This window comes from Stegodyphus dumicola, chromosome 3 (assembly GCF_044657685.1).
Source record: "Stegodyphus dumicola isolate Sdum_Otavi_A_Nest chromosome 3, ASM4465768v1".
In the NCBI taxonomy this organism is placed as follows: domain Eukaryota; kingdom Metazoa; phylum Arthropoda; class Arachnida; order Araneae; family Eresidae; genus Stegodyphus; species Stegodyphus dumicola.
The window spans coordinates 239,982,491-240,009,986 of NC_140770.1; the positions used below are offsets into that span (position 1 = coordinate 239,982,491).

Below are 27,496 nucleotides of genomic sequence, written 5' to 3' on the forward strand. Positions count from 1 at the left end.
TGTTTTATTATCTATGAGTTTTTGATTAAGAAACTCAACGATTTCAAAGCGAGCGATGGCAACACTGTACGGAAAAAATCCAGCGCGAGAGACTGTGTATCGGAAATTCTAAAGATAGGCTCATTTTAAAATTATTTTGGGATATTGCTGCTGAATTTAATTTTATGGTTTAAGTGCGAAGAACATGATATTTAATAAATAAAGGTAACACACGAAACGTAAAAAAAAAAAAAAAAAAAAAAAAAAAAAAAAAAAAAAGGCCCCTTTGGATGTAATATAAAATCTGACAGCTTTCAGATTTTTTCTTTTTTAAATAAAGTTTTCATGTTAGCGAATAGTCACATATTAAAATCTTCATCAGTTTATACTATAAACATTAAAATAATTATAAATTCCAGGAACTAATGCAATATGTCTTGATTCTAAACGCTAATTGCAATGGTCTGGGAAATAATACGTACGTTTAATATAAAAATAAATTCTGATTTTACTTGTATTTTTCTTGTGTTTCCTTATGTGTTTCTTGTGTTACAACCTTATCTCACGACTAGCACAATTAATAAAAATTTATTATACTAATATAAAATAATAAGGCACATGATACCGCTTGAAGCTTTTCAATAAATGTTAACGAAACGTTTTTATATAGCATAAGGAAATGCCATCCGCGTACAGAAGAAATTGTTTCATTTGAACATAATGCATACATAAGAATAAATAATTAGGAAAAAAATGGCCTTTCTTAATTTTTAAATACACGTCTGGAACATTTAATTATAGAAACCGGCATTGTGTCTGATGTGAAGCTCTGTGTCAGTATCTGTACTTTTCTGTAGACATGATAATTTTTATCTGTACTTTTCTATAAACAGGATAATTGTTGTTTAAACCGAGAGAAGACTTTTAGGTTGCCACTATTTTTTAATTGAATATTTCCTTTCAAATTCTGTCCTCATCAGTATCTTTGAAATCATTTTAAATTCTATTCTTATCAATTCCCTCGAAACATTTTTGCATTCTGCTTTCCCCAATACCTTTAAATCCTTTTTACTTCCTTGTACGAAGTAAAAAGGGAGTATTGTAATCGTGAAAATAAGAAAAAAAAAAAAAAAAAAAAAAAAAAAAAGCTAATGAAAATGGCAAAGTTCCTTGTTAAAATCTGAATAATTCTTATGAGCATGATTGCCACAGTTTCAGTCATTCTGAAAATTTGGCGACTACCACTAAAGAGGTTGAGCTAATATGTAAGTACCTTTTCCTTTTATAAATGGAAGGGAAAAGGAGGTGTAAATTTTTTCTTCAACAGTAAACGCTAGCAAAAAATTTTCTTCAGGCAGCGTATCTGTCTGAAATAAGTGCCGTTTACTAAATTATTTACTTACAACCTGAGGTTATATTTTCAAAGTACTTATTGCTCAGGCCTTTCTAGTGATAAATGTATAGATCAAGAGAATAGATAAATCTATATTATAGGTAATATTACAGATTCATTTCAACAGAATCTTAATAATATATTTACAAAATAATCTCGTGTAATTGATTTGAAGAGGATATAACTTTTGACGCTTTGTGAATGCTTTAAAATAAAAAAGTACCTGAGTTTATAGACGTAAAACGAAGCGAAATAATTTTATAACAAAATTAAGAGGTAATATATATATATTTTAAATATATTATTTTTATCCTTTAAGTCTAATTTTTAGAGAAATAGCCACGTTACTCATTAATTTCCTCATAACAGATTATCACATCAATGATATAGTGAAATTAAAATCACTTCCCGTATACTGTGCGAAGTTGAAAGGTGAAAACTATGAATTTGGATAATATGCACTTCCCCATGAAACTACGTATTGACTGGTGGTATTGTATGCTTCGTTTAGTACTCAAATATCTATAGCAAATGGCATATAAGACAATACTATTATCAGATTAAAATAAAATGACGTATAAAATGACTGGGGTTTAGAATACTATTTATGATTATTAAATATTGCTGAAAATACCTTTTTGTAAAAAAAAAATCTGACATATTATTTCTTCATTTGAGTTTGAATTAGTCCAAAGGGGCTTTGTCCCTGAAGGACTATTGTTTTCGTTTTGCGATTTTGCGTCGAATTACTCCGAATATCCGTTTCACTTTTCAAACTGTTGCCACCAAATATTATCGCCTGTATTATATTTGAAGAAATTAAATAATGAAGAATCTACATAAATGTACGTATGTATGTTTCTCGCATTGGGATAAAACAACGGTACCTAGAGCTATCCAAATTTGAATGATATAATAATACTGTAAATATGGACATTTGGAAGCCCAGATTTGGTACTTGGAATTTGTTTTATGATCGATTTAATATTTTGTAAAACTTTAACGAACTTTTGATTAACAGGCTCAATTATTTAAAAGCTAGCAATGGCAACGCTCTACGGGGAAAAAAAGAAACATTTTTATCTCCAGCACGCCGATTTGTGCATTGGAAATTCTAAAGATATGCTCAATTTAAAATTATTTTGCGATATTGCTGTTGAACTGAATTTTATGGTTTAAGTGCGAAGAACATGATATTTAATAAATAAAGGTAACACACAAAATGTGAAAAAAAAAACACACAAAATGTTGAAAAAATGCCCCTTTGGACGCAATTTAAAATCTGAAACCTTTCATATTTCATATATTCTTTTTGTCTTTTTTTTCCCGTAATTTATTAAACTACGTTAGTTGAATTCTTTTTCGTGCGTATTAAAATTTTTTGAAGGAATGTAAAAGTGATTGTTATTAATATTTTTATTTGGTAATTTTTCTACTAAATTTAACTTCTCTAAAGCTGTATGAAAATTAATCTTCAAATTCAAATTTGTTCAATCCTAATCACTAGTATGTCCCTATTCGATAAGGCAACATTTTTCAATCATTTAGAAATAAGAGTTCTCTAATAAATGAAAAGTTTGGCATTCTAAAATAAGTCTACTTTATTAAATCATTTTTAATCATGATTACTATACAAACTTCTCAAATGTAATAAATACTTTCGGAAATGAGATCTATGAAATCTATAACTAACATCAACTAAGCTCCTACACTTATATGACGTCGGTAAACCTAAGGTACCAGACTGTTGATTTAAGAGCAGGTGATTCTGAATATAGACGAGGACGACTGTAAGGAGCCACGTCGTCTGAAGTCAAGAAATATTCTTTCTGTAGATTAACAAACTTCGATACATCCCAGCGAAAATAAAGTAAGTCTTATTTTCTAATGTATTCTTTCTGTCGTAAAAAATTCTCAAAATATAGTATTCACTTCCAAAAAATTCCACAGTCGGTAACGACAAGTAGAATTATTTTATACTATTGTGTTGGTTGGAAGACAAAACGAATTTGTTTCCCTCAAAATTTTGGCCTTCTGAAAACTTTCTTATATGCACAGCATAATATTTAAAATACGAATTTAGATAATATATCACTTATTCCTTAACTTTGACATTAAAACAAAACTTATTAACTTAATTTTGTCTTAAAATATGGTATCCAGACCATTTATTATGCATGTCTCGTCGAACATGTTCAGTTAGTTAAGCTGATATTTGTAGGGCTATCTTATAAGCTCGTTCTTAACATCTTCGAAAATATAATGTCTTCTCTCACTCGTGAAGGGATTGTATACGTGATCTAATATGATATACAAGGGCTACTGGTAAAATGACTGAAAATTAAATACTGCAATAAATTAGATATTTTATTCGAATTAGGATATTTTTTTTTATTTCGAAAGGTATGCTGCTTTTTTATAATTAATTATATTTAATTTCGTTGCTATCATTCGAATTAGAATATTTGTTATTTTTATTTCGAAAAATATACTCCTTTTTTATAATTAATTCTATTTAATTTCATTGCTATCATCTTATGTTCTAAAAAGGAATTTTATTTTAAGAGTATTAAATTATTTATCATTATGCTTATAGACTTGTATCTAGGAATTTGCATTCAAGTATAATTTATTTATTATGCTAATCTTTAAATGTACGTAGGCCGTATTTAAGCATTGTAAATTTTTTACATTATAGTAATAAATCTCTCATATTATGATTACATATGTTTTTCAAATCTTTTTAATTAAGTTTGCTTATAATACTATAATACTTAGCTATATTCAGCGTCATTATCACCTTCAGGTTCTTTTGTTTATATGTGCTTTGTTTCAAACGTTGTCGAGCCAAATTTCTCTTGGTCATATTAGAGAAATTACAAATAAACTCTGTAGAATCATCAGGCTTATTTTTTAGCGAAGGATGGGGAAAATGTGCAATGCTTTCAACAAGATTCAAACCCTGGATCTCTCGAATACGCGTCGAGTATGCTTCCGATTACACCATGAAGGCAGGCGGAAAGGAGAAAGAAAATATCTTGCACGGCTTAATTTCTAAAATAAGAAGTACCGGAACCCTATGGAAGACCGTCAGCAAAGAGGAACAAAAGTAAATAAATAAATAAAATGACTATTAAAATCATTAATAATTAAAAAATTAAATAGTTAATTATCATCAAAGCAATTATTAAGTAGTTAATCAATATTAATAATAGATATTTGTCGATTATTATTTAATTAATAATTATTATTTAATTAAATAAAAACTAATTAATTAATATTTCTTTAAATAATTAAAGATTTAGGTAATTAAATAATTAAAATTAAATAAAATATAAAGAGATATACTAAAATTTAATAAGCTATTTTAAAAATAATTTTATTGCAAAAAGTAAAATTTTCGAGACCAAATTTCTACTAAAATTGTTGTTCAGTTACATAAAAGAAGTGCCGGAGCCTTCTTATTTAGGGCTCCGGTGCGCTCCGCCTACAATTATGATTTATCCCAAAAATTAAGAAGTACCGGAGCCGGACTCCGGTGTGCTCCAGCGCAGTTTAAGCTATGTATAACTGTATGCTTTCTTGCATTCCTTTAGTAAACATAACATATGAAAGTTACTTTATTTTCAGTATTATATCATATATAGCTTTATTTTTATTTATTTATTTATTTATTTATTTTATTTATTTTTATTTTTTTTTTTTCCTCTCAGAGAAAATCCTCTTTAAGTAATACACGATTGCTAAGTAATACACTAAGGCGGTCCCTTTTCTTTAAAGCATTTCTTTATGTAGTTCGTATGTAGCTACGAAGTTTTATTCTGTGGCTTTTACAGTATAAAATTATTCTAAAAAAGTATTATGTTTTGTTTCTTAATTAATAGACCTAAGTCAAATTCCAAGGAAATTAATTGTACTGTAATATATTATTGATGAAAATACAAAAACAGTTCTTATAAAGTATTTATGAAGAAAACGGAGATTTTTTTAAATATAAAAACTTGTGTTTTTAAATTTGCGTTTTAATTTGAATGATCTAAGTGTGTCATCAAATACATATCTTTTCAAAAGGTCTTCATACCGGTCTTATATTTAATGATTTGCAATTTTTCATACTTCAGTTGTTGATCATATATATGCAAATTTTTAGTGAGAATAATGATGAAAAAAGTAATATTCTTTCAACCACTGCAATTGTCAGCAACTGGTTACCTCTATAGGGCACATTATTTGTTCTTATTTGTAATTATTTTTATATGTATTATATTCACAGCAGTAATATGAAAAGAAGAGATATATATTTTCACATTTATTAATTCCATACATCTGGAAAATTTTCCACTCAGTTCCTGCCTGCTTTCAAAGGCAGATAAGCATTTTCATAATCCAAGAATTCTAATTGAGGGTTATAAAGGAAAATTATACTTAAATGGGAAGGTAACCCACTGAGCAAGTCTGTTTTTTTAAAAACTTTTGTTATTTAAGTCTTTCTTAAACTCATACTAAGGTTCAAGGACCTGTATATATTTAGAATAAATGACCGCCAATTGGAACTCAGCCTACAATAAAAGTAAATAAATATTTGTTTAACTCATAAGTGCAAAAACATACAGCAATGTAATTACATACAACTGCAAAATTTCATTTTATTATATTTTATTTCTTGAGAGCATATTATGATGGAATTACGTAGAAATGAAAAAGAACGTTTCATTATTTTTTATTTGAGAACAAATTCCTGTTCTAAATTGCAGCTTTCGAATAACATTTCCTTGTTTAAAATACAATAACGAGCAACAAAAGGCAGTAAACAAAAAAATGTTATTTGAGCATATTTTTCATGCGTTTTCAGATTTGATTTGGGAGTACTTTTCTTTAAAGTCCAAGCATTCTAGGAAATGTAAAAATTGTGTGTTTGTAAAAATTGTGCAACTGACAGTTAGAAAAGAGCATTGAAACCTCTGGCAGTCATTTAGTAAATCAGTATCTGTTTTTGATGCATCCGCTCAAAAGTTCATTAATAATTAAGTTCATTAATTATCTGTTTTTGATGCATCCGCTCAAAAGTTCATTAATAATTAAGTTCATTAATTATCTGTTTCTGATGCATTCGCTCAAAAGTATCTGCCACTTGTATTTTCATAAGAGTATCCTCTTACGCAAGGCATTAAATATCGTCTTAGATAATGGAGATATTAAATACTTTACGTACTAAATGAAACAATTTTTTGGGCTACAAGTAGCTTCCCTTTTATCATAAACTGTAATTCCACATCACAAAGGCAATGTTTTTATTTCAAAATTCATCATCATCATCCATGGCGCAGGGTGAGCCCGTGGGCCAAAACCTTCTGAACTGGACTTTTCCAACCACTTCTACTAACACTCAAATTCCTTCAACTCTTACTTTTAAGAACTATACAATCCTCCTACATGTAGCATCTATCCATCGAAGTCTAGGTCTTCCTCTTCTTCTTGTGCTACTTGGTCTAGCCGAAAATATTTCTGTTAGGATGGTACTGTCGTTCATACGGATAAGTTCATACTGAGGCGGCTTATTTTAATGTAATGAACAACATCTGGCTCTTTGATATAATTCGGTGCTGCATCTTCTACGCCAAATCCCATTTTTCTGAACTGAATTTCAAAATTATCAAATACTACTTTATTAACTTTATTCAGATAGGACTTTTCTTAACTTATTTGTTCTTTTCTTGTTTAAAAACAATAATTTAATTTACATTAGTAACGAAGCGAAATGTATATTTTTATAATTTAAATTACGTATATTTTTTAATTAAACTAGGGGGCTAGCCAAAGCAAAATTTATAAGTTCCATGTACACCTGAAAAGAAAACGCATAAAAACATTTCCAATATGAATGATTCTTTCCAAGCAACAACCAATTCTTAAATAATTATTATGTTGCCAACCCAGGAAACAAAACTTTTTGACAGTGGCGTAGCTAGGATGGGGCAAGAGGTGACATCTGACCCCTGGTGCAACATCCAGGGGGCGCCAAATTAATGTTACGAAATTTAAGATGAAAGTTTTTCCATTCTTATCTCACAGAAAGAGGCGCAAAATCTTCAATTGACCACGGGCTCTGAAAACCTTAGCTACGCCGCTGCTTTTTGACACTTCAGGTTAATACGTATACGTATGATATCATGATTTCAATTTAATGTAATATGGCAACTTTTTCTCAATATCAATAAAAGAATTAACGTGACAATAACATGCCGGGACAGTTATCTTAACGCGAAACAATAAGGTGGCAAACAGCTGGTATTTATTTAAAACGCTGACATTAACGAAAAATTTTCGGCATACAATGACGTCACATGCAATCGCGTGCTTTCTTCAACATCAGAACATGACATTATATAATAATAACATATTTAATGTTTGGCAGTACTATTTTTATTTCATATTTTCTAAAACTTACAAATTTTTTGTTAACTGTACGATTAGATTGCTTAGAACTGTACAATTAGATTGCTTAGAACTGTACAATTAGATTGCTTAATTTGCTCAGAAGGACTGTTATGTTCGTTTTTGTCCTTTACATCGTCCACTACAAAATGGCGTTTTACTTTTCAAATTGTTGCTACCAAATGTTAGAGCCTTGCTTTATATTTAAAGAAATTAAATAACGAAGGATCTGCATGAAATTATGTATGTTTCTGGCATTGTGGAAAAACAACTGTACCTAGAGATATCAAATTTTGAATAACGTAGTCCTCCTCTCGAGTTTGGGCATCTGGAAGCCAAAATTTGGAATTTGTTTTATTATCCATTTCATATTTTATAAATCTTTAACGAATTTTTGATTAAAAAACTCAACGATTTCAAGAAGAGCAATGGTAACACTGTACGAGAGAAAAAAAAAAAAAACATTTACCTCCAGCATTCGGACTGTATATCAGAAATTCTAAAGATATGCTCTTTTTAAATATTTTGGGATATTGCTGTTGAACTCAATTTTATGGTTTAAGGGCGAAGAACATGATATTTATTAAATAAAGATAACCCTCAAAACGTTAAAAAACCGCCCCTTTGAGTGCAATATAAAATCTGATCTATGCTTACGGTCTTTCGTGTTCACTCATATATTAATTAGAATAAAGTCTATTCTATTCGATAGGCCATCGAGATATCAGTACAGTAAAATGTGGAAAGATGTAGCTTTCATCTTCCACGATAAATTTCTGCCTACCAATATGAGCTGCATTCTTCTAACTAAAATATAATTACTTTGATCTTACAAATGACAGCAAGTCTGGGTTTGAAGAATTTTATTAGCATCAAAAGGAGCGCAATTTCTGAAATAAATAAATAAATAAATAAACGTGCTGCGTAATTGACAAACTAAGGTATGTCATTAACATCGAGATGTTAATTGCTTCTTATAACTGAAGGCTAAAATGCTTCTCTGCAATAGATAACCAAAGGGGGAAAATTAAAAATGGGCTCCTCCTCAAATGAAAAGTTATTTTGCGTGTATCATCATCAAAAGTCTTTCATTAAATTCCCAACGAGACAAGAAAAGGAAGAAAACGTCCTTTTACATTGCTGACCTTAATGAGTTCAAAAGCTAATGACCCGCCTGAAAATTCATTTTTATTTGTTCATTTAACAGACGTTTGAATTGTCGAGCCGAATTTCTAATGACTGTTGTGTCTAGCGTTAAGTCGGTTTCAAATTTGGCTTACTTTTTTCTTCTTCAGTTGCGCATTTTTTAAGGTCGCCTTAACGCCAAACGATAATGGAGTTTTACAGCGCTTCAGTTTTATTCCTTTTTGTTCAGGGATTTTATAAAAGGTAGTTAAATTTTTTATTTTTTGAGAATCAATGCTGAATCAAACAGAACTAAAATTTCACGTTTAAATATAAACATACCTCGCTCTATTTCATTCTGCAACAATTTTTTTTTTTTAATCAAATCGACGTTTGCGGAAATCTGGCAGTTTTACCAGCCGGTCGCCATCTTGTCAGCTGCACTTATCTGCAATTGCAGTTGATTCCTGTTTGTATACTAGAGTAGTAGTCTTTTTTAATATAAAAATTATTTTATTATTGTTATATTGAAGTTACACCAAATAACAGCAGTGCGATGGCCTTTAATTGTTCAGTGAAAATATTATATTATTTTTTTTTTTTTTTTAAGGTTTTAAATGAAGATACTTAACTTTAACTGTTGTTAAAAGTAACCCAACTTCTGAATTTTTTCCGAATTTTTTTCTTTGCTTGGCAACATCTCTACCAATTTCAATGAATTTTAATGAATCCACTTTCTAATTAGCATAATATTCCACAAGTTTTGAGCAATAGTGTATGTAAATTAAGATTATAAGGTATTTTCTACCTCCTTTCTGCATGCCTTCGGGGTGTAACTGTAGCACACTTAGGGCATATCGAGAGGTCCACGGTTCGAGTTCCGGCGAGGGCATTGGGCATTTTTCATATCATTCTGCATTAAAAAAAAATAATAATAAATAACAGAATGTCATCTAAAAGATGATTAATTTTCATACCACTGCCTCAAGTGAAAGTATCTCACGAAAATTAAAAGCTGGAAACAAAGCCTCTTTAAAAAACAAACCAGACTTTCTTCGAAATTAATGCGGAGCAAACAATTTCGGCGACTTTAAATAAATAAACTAATTAACCAAACCTTTATTTTAAACATAATCTTATTATTTCAAATAGTTTTCTTTTCACACGTTACAGTGAAACTACTCCCCAAAAATATTGTTACGTTTTTCTTCTGACACCAGTTGTTACGTTATTTTCTTCCTTCACGTTCATACGGGGTTCGCACAGATCTGGAGTGAATAACGACGACACTTGATGAAGTATCGAAAGACACTTTATTTACCAATATTAATCAGGACAGCTCCAAAACACTTTTACAGTCGTCGAAGATCTACTATAAACACGCTGACACGATCAGCGACACCGCCTCCAGGTTATCAGGCTATCACGGTGGAGACAGCTTCACGGCAAAGCACCAGAGTACAGCTCCCGACTCTGTTCGGTCGTTCTCGGAACTCCACGTACTCTCGAGACTCTCCATGCTACAACTCGCAATGCACTCGACGACACGCAGAACACAGCTCCCGACTCTTCGGTTCAGTCGTTCCCGGAGCTCAACACGCTCTCTCGACGATGCACTAACCGCGATACACTACGATACTCTTTCGGTGCACTCGACGACCCACTCGGCACTCGCTGCCCGGCTGTCAACTCGGATCTACTGCGCAGGGATGGACTCGCTAGACGAGACACCAACTAGATACTAACTAACTCGCACTCTGACGAGACACACTCGCTATCAGCTCGCTAGGCGAGACACTCGCTCACTGATTGCGAACCAGCAGGGTTTATGTAGCTTTTGACTAGTGTTCGAGAACATTCTGAGCTAAACCGGTAAGAATTCGTTCCAGAAGGTTCTCCATCCGTCCATGGCATATCAACATTTTTGTCATTAAATGGGCGATTTCTCGCCAAATGTGGCAACCCGGTCTTCCCTTGCCATTTTATGGCAACCCTAAAACTGCTTTGCGGGGAAGCTATCTCACCGCGCCAGTACATTTCGTAACAATATATATTTTTTAATCTGTTAAAAATTTATTTAGCAGATAAAAAAATGTAAAAATCATAAGATAATTTTTAAAAAAGTACAATTTGAACTTAATACACAGATTTCAACTTAAAGGCCGAAGAAGTTTTGAGTTATATGGTAATACCAAACAGCTGGTTTCCAAAAATTAAAGATATGGTAAGAAAATATCAAATTTTATATTTTAAAATGATCTGTTCAAAATGAAAAAGCCAGACAGTAGAAAACCAAAAACATTTCCTAAGACATAACTTCAACACAAGTTAACGCCGTGTGGAAACTCCAAAGACAGTTTAGTATAAAGAAGATTTAATTATTCAAGACGTAATTATGCTTCGGAAGAAATTATTGTCAATAACTTAATTCAGATAACCGAAGCCCCGTTCAATGTTATGTCCGAATATGAAATATTTTCAGTTTGTGATTAACCTAGAAATTTAAATTATTACATGTCAGATATTTGAAAGAAAAGTTATTATTAATTCCACTATGTAATGTTATTATTAACTGAATGATATCGTTACTTTAAATTTCCTTTTTGTTCGTGGGTTCCGCATGGGCAAAGTGATTGCCTTTGCCCATGCGAATAAGACCATTGAACACTGCTGGTTCGTCCTATGTTCCAAATTTGATTGAATGCCTGGGCCTTTTGGTGGCGTTTTAGTCGAAAGGGGCTGTTTCGGTCACCAGATCGTCTGCCTGTCTGTGAGATCTTATTTCGCCACGCGCAGTTCGCATGCGCCACTCGCATTTTGTTTTTGCATTCTTGCAAACGCTAACTGCAACTTTCACGCTTTGCCTTTTTGCTGTGTTGTTTTCTATATACCTTTCCTTCGTACCTATGCTTGATTTTTCGCCCATAGGTGCAGAAAGACTTAGCGGGTGCAACAAAAGACATCTGTCTACTTTGTCTGTCTGTCTAAAGTTGAATTTGCTGAATAAAAAGTTGAATTACAGTCCACTCGCAATGATGTATTCTTAGGCTTATTAATTTAAATTTAAGATACCGCTACGCAACATAATAGGGGCTTTGTTCCTGAGGGACTATTGTTTTCCCAATGAATAACGCAATCCTACTGCGAATATGGGGCATATGGAAGCACAAATTTGAAATTTGGAATTTTTTTTATTATAAATTTAATATTTTGTAAACCTTTAACGAATTTTTCATTAACAAACTAAACGATTTCAAAGTGAGCAATGGAAACGTTGTGCAAAAAAAAAAAAAAAAAAAAAAAAAAATTATCTCCAGCGCGTGAGACTGTATCGGAAATTCTAAAGATATCTCATTTTAAAATTAATTTGTGATATTGCTCTTGAACTGAATTTTATAGTTCGAGTACGTAGAACATGATATTTAATAAATAAAAATACCACACAAAATGTTAAAAAAAAAAAAAAAAAAAAAAAAAAAAAAAAAAAAAACCACCTTTGGACGTAATTTAAAATCTAAAACCTTTCAGTTTTTTTTTTGTGGGGGGGAATAATGGGAACGTTAGCAAGTTTTCCTTTTAGACAGATAGTTCTCTGTGTTTTGATTTAGTCACTAAAACAAACAATCAAATAAAATCTTACTTAAAAAGCAATTGTAAAATATGACTGGAAAATATTTCACCGTAACGTTTTCAAAAAGTAGATGTAAATTAACATGTTTATTTATTCTTTTTATATAGTGTAATAAATAATTGCTTAATCATATCTATTTTAATCTTAATTATTTTTTAAAATATTATTATTATTTACAAATTTATAAATAATTAAATGTATAATTATTATTGTAGTAAGTGTTGTGCGATAGAATTATGCATAGAACAATTCGTAATTCCGTAAAAAAGATTATTATTACAGCTATAAAATAATAGAGCTGGAGTTAATAAAATAAGAAAAAAATAATAGTTTTTTTTTTTTTTTTTCCCCGTCAGTTACGAAAGGAACTACACATGCTTCTTTCTTTTCTTTTTTCTTTCTTTCTTTCCCCCCCCCCCTTTTTTTTTTTTTTTTTTTTGGCGTGCGTGCGTGTGTGTGTAAGGAGAAAATCTGATTGACAAGTGTTAATATTTATGCTCTTTCAATCTGTATCTCAAAACTTATCGACTAATTTATGTTCTTCTACAGATGAAGGTGAAGAAAGACTTGCTAATCAAGAGGTATTAAGTTGATAATATGTTACGAAATGTATGTCGTCATCACTCGCTAATCAAGGAAGATGCTGTAAACTTACAGAAACTGAAAACTTCAGATTTTATATATTATCTCTTTCACCATTTTAGCAGTTTGTGCCGTTGCATGCAGCTGTTGCATAGTCAGTTGTACATATGAAAGTAATATGTACAGGTCTGTCATCGAAGAAAAATTGCGAATCGGAAATTTTACCGCAATTCGAATTGAATTGTTTTAATAAATTGTTTAATAGCAGCGATAGAAACCGTAGTTCCCTCAATTTTAGTATATTCTCTCTTTTTGCTTCCCTTTTTTATAAGGCGGCTTAAAAACTTAAGAAAAAAGATCAAATTAATATATTTAAATTAAAAATCACATTTAACATAAATTATTTTTAATCATTCATTCTGTTCTTAGTTTAAATCAATCTGTCGCAGAAGCATTCGCCACCAGATGGCAGCACCATGTATCTTTTGGGCAATCTTGATCTAAATATCGCTTCGAGTTTTAATGTTATTAATCAATTAGTAATACTGTTAAACATACGGAAGATTTTTTGGAATTGGTATTTCATGACATTTCAGTTTTTAAATTTTTGATGAGAAATGGATGTGGGTAATTGATGCTTTCGCTTTAGTTCAATTTTTAACTTAAAAAAACTTTAATTCCGATGTTAAATACTAAAGATTATTTTTAAATGCAGAAGATTGTATAAAAAGGGTTTTTAAGTAAACTGAAAATTTTCAAATAGAGCCGTGGTCAGGAAAAAGATACGGAAGCACTTCTGCAGAGAACCCGGTAAATGTAAACGCCAAGTTTCTTAAGCTTATTATTCATAATTTGTAGAATTCTTAGAAGTTATTCTCTAATGAGTTCAAAATGACTTTCACTACTCTTGATTTTCCGTTAGAAAGAATGAAATATGAGCCTTCAAGATACTCCAGCATTAAGTGCCAGCATTAGAAAGAAAAGTTGTTTGGTTTGGTTTTATTTAGTTGTGGTAAAGCACGCTATGGTTATTTAGCCTAAGAGAAGGGATGCCTTCGTGGAGGATTTTCTAAAAGAATCGGCTCGTATCCACGTTACGGAAGAACCCTAAAAACGTTCATGCCGCCAGCCCACTTGCCTGAAATCAAACGCAAGTCGAACTACCAGTGTTCAGCGATTTTACGGCTCGGCAGTTGATGAGAGAGAGTAATTTGGAAAAACAGGTTTGGAAAATCTGAAATGCCTCAAGAGTGATTTCCTGTGTTTTATTTATAGAGCTAATTTGCACGTAATTAAGTATAAATATTTATAACATAAAGAAAGCGAAATATTTCTTATATTAAATACCTAGTTATTCACTTTAATTATTTCATTCGTGTCTTTTAGAAGGATTAATTTTATTTAAAAAAATTGTGTAATGTTTGGTCAGTTTGCAGAACCACTTTATCATTTCTTCAATTCCAAACCTACTTATGTACTTAAAGCTCCATTTTTAGAAAAAGCTTTTTTGAAGGTCGCGAACAATTGGGGGGGGGGGGGGAGTAGGCTTGTACATCGCTAACTGGATTTTTAAAAAAGTCTGATTAGTTTCATACAAGAATTTTGATTCATGTATGTGAAGTAGAAGATTCTTGTATTTGAATTTGAAGTAGAAGATTTTATGAGTATCTGAATCAAAAAAATTCTATGTGGAACAAGTAATAGATTTAAAGTCTATGCCAGGGATGTCAAACTCATAGGTACACTTGAGCCAAACAAACAAGGTTTAACTTTAGGCAGGCCGGAAAAAAAAAAAAAAAAAAAAAAAAAAAAAAAAAAAAAATCAATATTCATAGAAACGTAGATTTATTTCGAATAATACAAAAATAAACATATATATATATATATTTATATAGAAAAGAACAAGAAAAATTTAATGTTTACGTCCTGATACTTGACATCTCATCTCTGCTATTATCTTTCCTATTTCGGGAGAAATTTTGTTTGCAGTGATAACTTTCAACGCTGACCCAAGGTGAGCATCATTAATACGGTTTCTAATAGGAAACTTATTACCTTTCATGACTGAAAATAACTGCTCGCACCGATAAGTGCTACCAAACATGGAAATAATTTCATATGCGAATTTTCGAGTATTTTCAAACCTGGCTGGTAAATATTTGTAAAATTCAGGCACTCCCACTTCAATGAATTTTGCTTTCAAATTTGAGTTGCATTGAATCTCGATCACCTCCATTTGCATATGGCTGGGTACTAGTCAATACTTATTGAGAAAATCGAAGAAAACAAAAAAAAAAAAAAAAAAAAAAAAAAAATTGTCTTCGAGGGAACTAAAATCATTAAACCTCGTTTCAAATTCAGTTGTTAAATTTGCAATTTTTTCTGCGTATTTTTGATACGAACAAGTATCATCTAAACTTAATTTATTCATTCTGCACGTCAGGAAGTGCGTCAAATCTTCCTTTTTAAGTTGTTTTTTCCAAAGAACTAGTTGACATTTGAATGCTTTAATTATGTCAAACATGTTCGTAATGATATGACTTTTCCTTGTAACGATAAATTTAAATCGGTTAAGTGTTTTGTTATATCAACCAAGAAAGATAAATCTTGTATCCATATTGGATCGTAAAACAAACTTACGTCTTGATTTTTCGTTTTTAAAAACTGACATATTTCTTCTTTCAAATCCCAGAATTGTTTGAGAATCTTGGAGCAAGATAGCCAACGTACCTCGGTATAGTAGGACAAACCCGAATATTCACTATCTAACTCACTTAAGAAAGCAGTGAATTGACACTGATTTAAACCTCGAGATCTTATAAAATTTATAACTTTTTTTATATATGACAAAACATTCTCCATATTTATTGCTTTCGTGCATAGAACTTCTTAATGTATAATACAATGCACATGATGAATGTTTGAACCGTGAATTTCACTAAGTTTTTTCTTAGTAATGCTACGGAGCCCTTGTTTTTCCCGGTCATTGATGGATCGCCATCTATACCTACAGAATTTAATTTTGCCAAAGATAGATTGTATTTCTGCAGAAGTCCAGAAACACAAGTAAACATATCTTCTCCTGTGGTAGTACCAGGCATCGGTATTAGTTCCAGTAATTCCTCAAAAATGTTAAAATTCTTGTCACAAGAACGAAGAAACACTGCTAATTGAGCTTTGCCACTAATGTCCGTGCTCTCGTCACAGGCAATGGAGAAACTTTCGAAACTAGATGATTTTGCTTTGATCTGATCACTTAAATTCGCGGCTAAATCAGTAACTCTTTCCGCAACTGTATTTCGAGACAATGAAATTGATTGAAAAGCCTGCACATTTCCAGGACAAACAATTTCTCCAGCTTTCATTAGGCATTCCTTGATGAAATCACCGTCAGTAAAAGGCTTCGAATGTTTAGCTATCAACTCAGACAAGACGTAGCTTGCATGTACCGCCGCTTCACTTTCTTGCAATACTTTACTAAACATGGACTGTTGCTTTTTCACTCCTAATTTGAGCTCTTTCAACTTTTCTTCTCTCATTAATCCTTCGTAATTGTTATATTTCGATTTTTGTTGTTCGTAATGACGTTTAATACTATATAACTTTGGTACATTAATAGTATTATTACATATCAAGCAGATTATTTTATCTTTTATTTCACAGCAAAAATATTCTAATTCCCATTTTACTTGGAATATTCTATGTTCGTCAGCGATTTTTCGTTTAATTTTACTGCCACTTGGTTTTGATATAGACATACTGAATACAAAGGGCTGGAATAAACACGGTTAACGTTAAAAAGTTAACAAAAATTTATTATTTCCACAAGAGATAAATCAAAATGCTGAAATATTTCTTCAAAAATATTCTAACAATATCACAAAATGTCAAACGTTTAGCAAAAATCAATTCAAAACAGAGAAACTAATTCTATCTCACGGCGAAATCGCTACAAATCAATCACAGCATTAAGTAAACAAACAGTTCGCTAGAACTACAGCTACTACTGAGATGAGTTGTTTGTTCTCGGCTTTCATAAGCTTTATAATTAATTTCTCGAATATACTGGAAACATCTATAAATATCTGGATTTTTGTGGATGGCAACAGCAATTACGAGATATTTATTTATTAGGTATTAAATGCACGCGCTGTTCTATTTTTAACCTTCCAAGGATGCTGTCTTTTCAAAAATCGTCTGCGTTGCTAAGGCAACATGAAGCAAATCTAATTAAAATTCTAAATAAAAAAAACTAAATAAATAAATAACTATGAAATCCGTAACAATATGAATTAAGTAATAATTAATAATAAAGCATGTAATAATAAAGCAAGTGCATTCACATGCATGCACCAATATATCGTACAAAACTATGATTGGAAAACTGAGACCATGAGTTCGGCCACATTCGGCTATCGGGGGATGCGTACAAGTTCTGAGTGCACGTGTCCCCCAAAAGCCGAAGGTAGCTGAACGCAAGCTACTCACACGCATTTGTAATTTAAGTAGTGTGTGTCAGCTAGATGTGAGTAATCTAACAACACTGGATAAATTATCGTTAATTACTTAGCAGTAAACATTTCATTTTTTTTCTTCGTCGATATGTTATTTTATTATTATATATTATTATTTGCCGATATATTGGCCGGGCCGCAAAAATATGTGTTGTGGGCCGCGAGTTTGACATCCTTGGTCTATGCTAATATCCGCAATTCACGCAATTCTTTGATTTTTCTTCTCTTGCAGTAAAAATTTGAAAATGCTCGTGTATCATAATTGTAATCATTTATACTTAAATTACGCAAGCAAAGGCAGTTCAGTCATACCATATTTTTTTTTTTTACGTAGTTAATGAACAAGCAGAATGACTAAACACCCAACTCCTGAACGTTATTCTTCTATTTTATATTGCACTTTTGTATGAAGGCTAATTTTACAATCCTTCTTATTCCATGAATGATTTTGAAATTTGAGTTACTTTCTAAAATTTTACTCCCTGTACCAAATATTTTAAGAAATTTCAACAGCATATTAGGCTTTAATGTCTACTCTATCACCTGTTAAATAAACAAATCCTGGTAGTCGCATTTTAACTCGAAAGTAGTAAACGAATTCCACTTAAGACGAATATAAATTTCATTTTTACTCTGTTTTTACTCTGTTGCAGACATCTTCAGATACAGTAAAAAATTGGCAGTTTTAATTCATTTTCATATTTATCCACTCTAAAAGCGTATGTTTTGTTAATTTTATTATAACATGGCATGGGCACGGACAGAAAATTTAAAATACAAAATTTTCGTGCTTAATTCGGACGTATGTGGCAAGTCTAACCTAATCTTTAAGGTAATATTTCTACAAACAGTTTTATTCAAAAATATATGGAGGAAAAAATAAAGAACTTCTTACGCTTACTCTTAACACTCTATGCATATATCACACATTCTTTTTTCTGAGACAATAACAATACAGCCAGGCGATTATTTTGCATCAAAATACCTAATACATGGCTTTAGAAATACCTTTCATTAGTTGAAAAAATGCAAAAATATTCGTAAAATTATGAGTTGATTATATCATAACTTATACTATGCCTCCCAACCAGGAGAGTGATTAGCGACGTTGACTGCCGTACCGAAGGGTCTGGGTTCGAATCCCAGAGAAATATAAACGTATAGTGTCTGTGCGGCATGGGGCACTCTAAATATGAGTCAAGCCGAAAGTCCTCTCGTAAGGTTGAGGGCAGTGGAAGATGGGTGATGGGTAGGAGACGCGATGTGCTCTCCTTCAAAACTGGGGGCGGAACTGAGCGGAGTCGTACTGTCACCTGTAGGGTGCTCAAGGCCAACGACAGGCGCCATCTTGCCCTCCTTGCCACGATGGTTTCTGTGGGCTTGTTCTGATCTTACTGTCAAACAAGTGAGATAAGTTACAACAATAACAAGCTATTAAATTTGATATAAATGCAACCAGTTAGAAAGTATATTAAAAATTAAAGAAATATATAAATTATAAAGAAAGTCTTTGCTTTTAAATCACTCAGTGTGTTAAGCAGTTTTAAACTTAAAGAACTTAATGCCATGTAGAATGACTGCACTCTTGGAATTGGCTCTATTTCATTTCGTGCGGTAGATAATTTGAAATTTCTCTATCTCGTGAAATGGGAATATTTGCAATTCACGTGAGTGATAAATACTCTGGTAGCAGTATACAGCACAACGCAATGTCATGCAAATATTTAAAAACTTTCGTCCACCAGTGGAGCAGCGGCCAGAATCGCCGAACACTAGCAGTTCAACCCGAATTAAAATAACTACAAATAAGCTTGATCTATAAGCATTTCGGTATTTTTCCTCATGCATACGGTAAATGCGATCCAATTTTTATTGTAAATTCCTCCACGAAGGCATCGCTCTCCTTAGGCAGATAATTCTAGTGGTTTTTATTTCTATAATCAAATAATCCGCTGCATTCCAGTCTTAAAAATCGGGAAAACTTTCCCATAAAATTAAAGACCTTCCTAATAATCAAATAGTAAGAAATAAACAACTTCAATATATTAAGATTATTTTAACTTTCATGTAGTTTTTTGTGTAACATGAAACTTCTGTCAAGTTCAGAGTTAGAGCAACTACTTTTCTTTCGTTTCAATTCTTTTCTTCTTTTTCAGCAAATTTAAAGCAAAATTTTCATCAAAACTTTACACTCTTTCAACGGAAATTTAGTGTTTGTAACTAATCTATGTTTATTTCTTTGTTTTTAATTCATGTATCTACTTAAAGAAAATTAAATCAAGACAGCTGAGTCACCGTAAAACAAATATGCATTTTAGAATAAAAAAATTCCAAACTTATTCATTGACTTAGAAGAATATAAGATGTTAACTACTTTTTCAATAGAAGAATATAAGATGTTAACTACTTTTTCAGTGAATCAATTTGTATCATATTTTAGTTCCCTTTTAGAAAATTTAATTTTGCAATATGCTAATTCAATAACTCTTGAACATTATTTTTAACTGAAAGTACGTAGATTGTATTATTTATGTATTTGAATTTATTTGATTATGGACAAGCAAGCTGAACGGTAGAACATTTAATCAAAATCCTCATACTAGCTTCTGTGACGAAGGAAGGTCTGATTGCCTAGCAACGAAATTCGGCTTATGCTACTTGTGACCGCTTCCTCGAGTGAAACTTCCATTAGAAATGATGGCGTCCTAAAATAGCTAATTTTTCCCAACTAGTATGTAATTCCGAAATAATACTTTTTTTTTTTTTTTTTTTCAAATTTGAGTAGGAATATGCTATTATAACTTCTAAATCAAAGTAGGTTATTAAAAAAAATTTCCCAGTGGTAGGTAGAAGTTTTAGTCCAAAGGGGCTTTCTCCCTGAAGGACTATTGTTTTCATTTTGCGATTTTGCGTTGGTTCACTATAAATGCCCGATTCAGTTTTCAAACTGTTGCCAGCAAATGTTAGAGTCCTGCATTATATTTGAAGAAATTAAATAATGAAAAATCTGCATAAATGTATGTATATTTCTCGCATTTTGATAAAACAACGGTACCTAGAGCCATCCAATTTTCAATGACGTAATCCTTTTGCGAATATGGGCATCTGAAATCCCAAATTTGAAATTTGTTTTATTATCGATTTCATGTTTTGTAAAACTTTAACGAATTTTTGAGTAACAAACTCAACGATTTAAAAGCGAGCAATGGCAACACTCTACAGGAGAAAAAAAAAAAAAAAAAAAAAAGAAAACACTTTTTTATCTCCAGCAAGCGGAACTAACTGTGTATCGGAAATTCTAAAGATAGGCTCATTTTAAAATTATTTTGCGACATTGCTACTGAACTGAATTTTATGGTTTAAGTACAAAGAACATGATGTTTAATAAATAAAGGTAACACACGAAACGTTAAAAAAACGCCCCTTTGGACGTAATTTAAAATCTGAAACCTTTTAGATTTTTATTTCTTTTATTTTACTTTCCTACAAGCAAAGTTCTTTTTTCTCCTCTTCTGTTGGGACGGAAATTAAAGCGTTGCATCTTAGATTCGATGGTATTTAGAATGATAAAGTTCTGTTTCCACGCGTTATGAATATTTGGTTTATAGAAAAATAATTAAATTAAAACTTTACATAAATTACAAATTATTTAAATTTAAATTTTAAACAAATCACACGCATCTAAAAAAAAGTTCTAAAATTTCCATAAAATTCGTGTACTTTTATTTTGTTCATACACACTTTATTCACAGATAATCAGATATATTTATTCACAGATATAAATCAAATATATGGAAAACCTTTTAAGTCCAATTTTCAAATTAAAAAAAAAGGAAAGAAAAAAAAAAGAAAAGAAAAGGGGTAGGAAAAATGTCAGTCTATGATAAGATTTAGTCTCTACAATGAGACTTAGCACGAGGGACATAATTTCTGATTTAGTAAATTTTCCCGGACTTTTACATCTAGAAAATTGCCGATGTAAATAAGCACTGTAACCTTTAAGGCCCTTGAATATCAGCTAATGAAGCCATAAAGTAGTAGATAGTTTTATTTTTGATGTTGAATAATCGATTGTTTAACATACTTTTCATGAATTAATTTATATCTAAGCTTTTCTGCAGGGGAGGTAAATTTACTGTTAAAGTTTAGAGTATATTTTGCGAGAAGGGAGATATGTAGCTTTTGTTTCTAATAATATTTTCTTTATTGTTTCGGTTCCGTTAATTTGTGTTGTAAGAAGATGTTAATTGTGATGTTGTAAAAGGCGATAAAGCGAAGAACGTGTTCGCGTAAATTCAAACAGGGAAGTCAACTACAAAAAACCGTTACGTCAAAATCTCCCGCTCTTGCTGACGAAACTATCAAAGGAACATGAAGTTGAAAAAAAAAAAAAAAAAAAAAAAAGTTAGTTAAAAGTGAAAGCAGAAACATAAAGCTGTTGTTACCTAATATGGAATACTCGGTAAAATTAAAAAAGAATAGCCGACCAAAAGTTGATGTCATTGCGCGAAATGAAATGACGAAATAGTAATTGTCAGTGAAAATGCAAGAGCTTGGCCTTCCCTCCCCCTAAATTTTACCGCCAAATTTTGTGTATTAGAATAATTGTTGCGTTATTGTTTATTGTGTTGGGTATTTTTTTTAACTTTAAAAATGTTTGAATACAAGTTTTTAAAATATTAGGTTATTTTTATATGCAAAACATTTTGCAAATCAGTAACTATTTTGTAGTGCAATATAACTTTAGTAACTTTTTTTAAGGATGAGACCTTGGACTCTTTTGAGTCCCAGGAATCTTCTCAAAGATTCAAATTCGAACGACTGCGTTTCTCTCTCATTCGAATCTCTCAAAGAATAACTTTTAAAAAGTTAAATGTTTTAACTGTAAAAGTTTGAAATTAGTTTTATTAACGTCCAGTTAGAAACATTAGTTGAAAAAAAGAACATCATTCTTACAACTTAAATTCACATAAATCGATCTTTATAATAATTAGTAGTCTTTATAATAATTAGGTAGTATATGCTAACGTAATGTCCTATAATACCTAAAATAGGAAATGTTGCCAACTCACACAACATGATCTTTACTTTTTTTTTTTTCCATATCATAATATTTTTCATTATTAAAAAAACTCAGTTTCAGTTTTTGATGACATGTTCTGCACTGTAAGATAAAATTTAAATTTTATAAAAAAAATAAAGTTTAGGCTAAAATCTAAATTTTATCTTTACAGTTTTAGTCACATTTTATCTCGACTGTGATATATCAGAATATTTTTCAAACATTTACCAGATAAACAAAATAAAATATATATGAAACTATATGCTTTAGCTATTTTTCGACACACTAGGCTGAGGAGACATATTTTCGATCATGACGCTCACCAAGTTCTAAAGACCTTACGTATCAAAATCCGTTTTCTGGGCGCATAACCAACTCAAGTCCTTCATCAATCGTAAACATATAAAAGTCCTTATGTCTGCGAATTCTAATTCAAACAGTCAGGATAATTATTGTGCTTGAACTCAAATTTAATTGAACCACTGCGTTGTAATTCCGTACTGACCTTATTCTGAAGCAATCAGGCTTTGGGGTTTATGAATTATTTTAAATGAAATTTTAATAATAAATTAAACATCACTTCCACTTAATCACGAAAAAAACACTCGCAGGTTTTTGTAAATAATTTAAGAATCACTGAAACTGTATTAGAAAATTGAAGGCAACAGCTATTTCATCCACGAGTAACTTGCTACTCTTGGATACAATATCTAGTTTGTTGGGAATTCTTGATTGTTTATAGTTTTCCTTGCCGATCTAGATCATACTTGATTTTATTTCTAAAAGTATTCAAATTATGTATCTTTAGCCCAAAGGGGCAATTTGCTCAGAAGGGCTATTAATTTCGTTTCGGCATTTTGTGTCGCCCACTAGAAAACGAAGTTTCATTTTTCAAAGTGTTGCCGCAAAACATTAGAGCCCTGCATTATGTTTAAAGAAATTAAATAATAAAGAATCTGCATGAATGTATGTATGTTTCTGGCATTGTGAAAAACAACGGTACCTAGAAACATTTTGAATAACGTCGTCCTTCACTCGAATATGGGTATCTGGAAGCCCAAATTTAGAATTTGTTTTATTATCTGTACAATATTTTGTAAAACTTTAACGAATTTTTGATTAACAAACTCAACGATAAAAGCAAGCAATGGCAACACTGTACGAGAAAAACAAAAACAACAACCGAAATATATATATATATATATATATATATATATATATATATATATGCAGCGCAGACGGTATAGCAGATGGGAGCCGATTGCGATATCAAAGGGCCCGGGTTCGAATCTCGGAGAAGGCATGGTTGTAATGGTCTGTCCCTTCATAGGAGGCAAAGGTGCCCACCTATTAGGTGCCTCAATAATAAAGTAACCACCAATTTCTGGCCTTAGTAGTGGTCAAGCCGAAGTCGGCTAAGGGCCCGCCATTGGGGAGGAAATGTTTTATGATATTGCTGTTTAAGTGCAAAGAACGTAATGGTTAAAGTACTTAGAACGTAATATTTAATAAGGTAGGGCATAAAACGTAAAAAAAAAAAAAAAAAAAAAAAGTCCATTTGTTAGCAATATAAAATCTAAGAACTTTCAGATTCCTCCTCCCCCCCCATAGAACCAAATTTACTGTAAAGCTTACAAGGATATTCATGATATAAGGGAGTAAAAGAAAAAAGAAAAAACAGCTTCTTGCGATTAAAAAGAAACCTTCGGTTATGTAATAACTTTTGCCTGAAAAATTAAATCCCGCTTAGAAATACTCATTTCGTCATTAATTATTATACAATCCACTTAACTTTCAGGAAGATATGGAATTGAATGGAATAATCCTTGCTTCATATTTTCATATTTATTAACAAGGCTGCATTTACTTTTGCAAATAATTAACATTCATACACACACACACACACATATATATAAGGCAGCTTTCTCTTAACATGAAGCAGCAATGACCAATGTAACTTTGAACGGTACGCGATTTGAAGATGAAAAAAAACTAAGGAAGAGAAGACCATAAGAAGAGAAGTTTTCTTAACGAGCTTTCCAGGACTCTTTAATTGTATAGCTGCAGATTAATAATATTAAATGAGATTTTCAGGGTAATACTATATCTTGTATTTCATTATTTAATTGTAACCCCTTTATGTCTCAAAGTTTATATCTCAGAGTCTCAATATATCTTAAAGTGATGATCATTTCCTGTGGGTCTTCAGGCAGCGCTGTAAATCTGGTTTTTAATGTAGAGAGTTACAAAAAGATTGTCTGTCTTTTAATATATCCAGATTTGGCCCGTAAAGCTTCGCGTTTTCAGTGTCTTTCAAGATGCTGATAAAAGTTACAAGGAAGCTTAGAACTAACTGGTAATTATTCCTTTTTCATTGTTCAGAACTTAATCGAATCCAGTAATAAACCCAAAAATATATTGACATTCTAATTCAGATGGTCGATTCGTTCAGAAAGCATGCAACATTGTCTACTTAACACATTTATATAGAAAGTAGCCTAAATAGCAAAAGCTCTATAAAAGTAACTAAAAATTTAAAACTATATAGTTAAGTTTTAAATCTACTTTTCTCAGCGGCGGGGGGGGGGAGGGGATAATAGCTTCTATTTTTCTTTTTTATTTATTCATTTCAAGTCGGTTCGCTTCAGCGAATTTTGGCGAATGTTGGCGACGATGTTTCACAACAACCCTAAAAGAGGAAAAAACCGATACCAACTTCCTGTGTAAAGCGGCAGTGACGCTAAACGGCGGCAACGATTAAAACTATTTAACCACTAAAGTTTGACCAGCATATTGCATAATTTGTCTGGATTCAAACGTTTTGTTACCGTGAATTCAGTGGGCTAAACTCTCTCGGAGGAGCAAGAGGCTAAAGAGGTGAGTTTTTTTTTCAATGTAAAATTCAAGGTCAACAATAGATCGTCTGCTAATGCGTAACACGCGATGATGCAGGAAATAGTCTGATTTATTGTTTTACTTTAACCTTCACTTCATTCGAGTTGTTCTAGGAAGCAAAAAATATTGTTCTAAATTTATAAATATTAGAACTGGTTGTTTCGCCCGTTCTTGTATTTTGCTACCATTTTGCTGAAGTTAAGCAAATTGAATTAAATAAGGTTTGTTGACAATAATTTAAAAAAAAATAATAATACTCCGTTAAATTGCCAATTTTCATCATTATGAGTGTTGATAGAATGTTTTGAAATACATTTTAAAATTAATTTTCAGCCTTTAAAGATTTTACTCGGATATGCTTTGATATCAAAGAGCTATTTATTGCGCATCGTAAAGTATTAGAGTTCTTAAACTTTTTATAAATTATTTTTAAATCTGTGCTTTTGGCAGTACTTTTTCAATTCGAGGAAAGTTGTAGATCAGAGATTTTACAAAGCTTTCTTCCCCTTTTATCTTTCATCAATCGTAAACAGAAAATTTGCATTATTTAAACAGCTGTTATTAGCGTTTATGAAATAAGAACTTTGTTAATAATAGTTTTGAGCAATTATTTCTGAAATATGATTTTTTTTAGTTCGTTCATTAACTGCATTTTTTTTTTTTTTTTCTAATTGGCAGTACTTTTCAAACTGAAATTATAATTCTTTACATTCTTTAAAATACTAAATGAAAGCCTTTCATTCCGATGTATTTGCTGTTTTATAGCCAATTTCATAAAGAGAATATTAAATATTTAAGAATATTTTAAAAACTACAGAAACCTAAGAGAAATTAAGTTATTCTCAAATTGTCTAGCTTTTCATAGTGTCATTTAAAAAAAAAAATTGTTGTCATATGCCTTTAAAAGTATCGCTTTTAAACTTTTACAAAAACACAATCATCGCCATTTTTGTGAAATTGTCGAATAATTTATATAGGACATCGACTGTAATTTTTTTAAATAATACGTTTGAAGTATTTAATAAATATATGAGAATATTCCCATGTAATTATTAATACATATTTGTGTTGACCAGAGTGGAGAATGCTTTAAATTCTTTTCTTCTGCATTCAACAATGGGATTCAGTTTACGAGGTCAAATTTCAAGCTTATCCATATGCTGTGAATCAAAGGGAAAAATGATAAGCCCTAAATATATTTCATACACAATTATTTTACAAAGAAAACAGTATTTCATTTTTTTAATCAGCAGAATATATTATTCAAATAATAATTCGTTATTTATATCTTCAAAATCTGTGCAGGAAAGCTGAACTTTTTCTAAATGCTTAAGTTTATGAAATTCCTTAGCTTGTATCTTAAGAACTAGAAATATATCCTTCTTTGAGCTTTTCATTCACAACGATAAAAATAAAGAGCTACAGATTACCGGAAATGTGTAAGTATCACACCAGACCAAGATCCGATTAAGACAGGCGGATGCTGAGGGTGCAGTGGCCTTTCAACGGCCCTCACGCCCCCTGTCCTTGATTTTATGAAGAAAATTCAAGACAGCAAGGAAATATAGGATGATTTGCGAACCCTCTAAAACATATAGAGACTTAAGTTCCGGCTTTATTAGAGTAAGCGACAATCAGGTACTGCAGTATACGTGTTTTTTATAATTGAACATGAAAGCAAACTGCTAGTTACCATTTTGAATATCTGATATTTTCAGTTTCTTAACTAGATGGCTGTTGCCACCTACCATGCGTCAATCAAGCTCTTAGTTCGGTTTTGTTAAGAATACCTTAGGGAAGGATGGACTTAGTATAGTTACTTTATCACTTAAAGAAAGCAAACGATCGGGAGATTTCCAACATCAAATAGTCTTTAATAA

General features: G+C 31.3%; 1 protein-coding gene across 2 annotated transcripts in view; it reads left to right on the top strand.

Annotated features, from left to right (window-relative positions):
• The first annotated feature begins 3,117 nt into the window (after nucleotides 1-3,117).
• The window catches only part of LOC118192509 (innexin inx2-like), a 55,285-nt gene continuing 30,906 nt past the window's right edge, over nucleotides 3,118-27,496 (top strand). Inside the window, exon 1 of one of the 2 annotated variants that reach the window (XM_085813961.1) lies at nucleotides 3,118-3,242. The gene's annotated coding sequence lies outside the window, so the exon portion shown is untranslated. Of the gene's footprint in view, nucleotides 3,243-25,459; nucleotides 25,599-27,496 lie in introns of those variants that run through there. The other variant, XM_085813960.1, reaches the window with a different exon arrangement.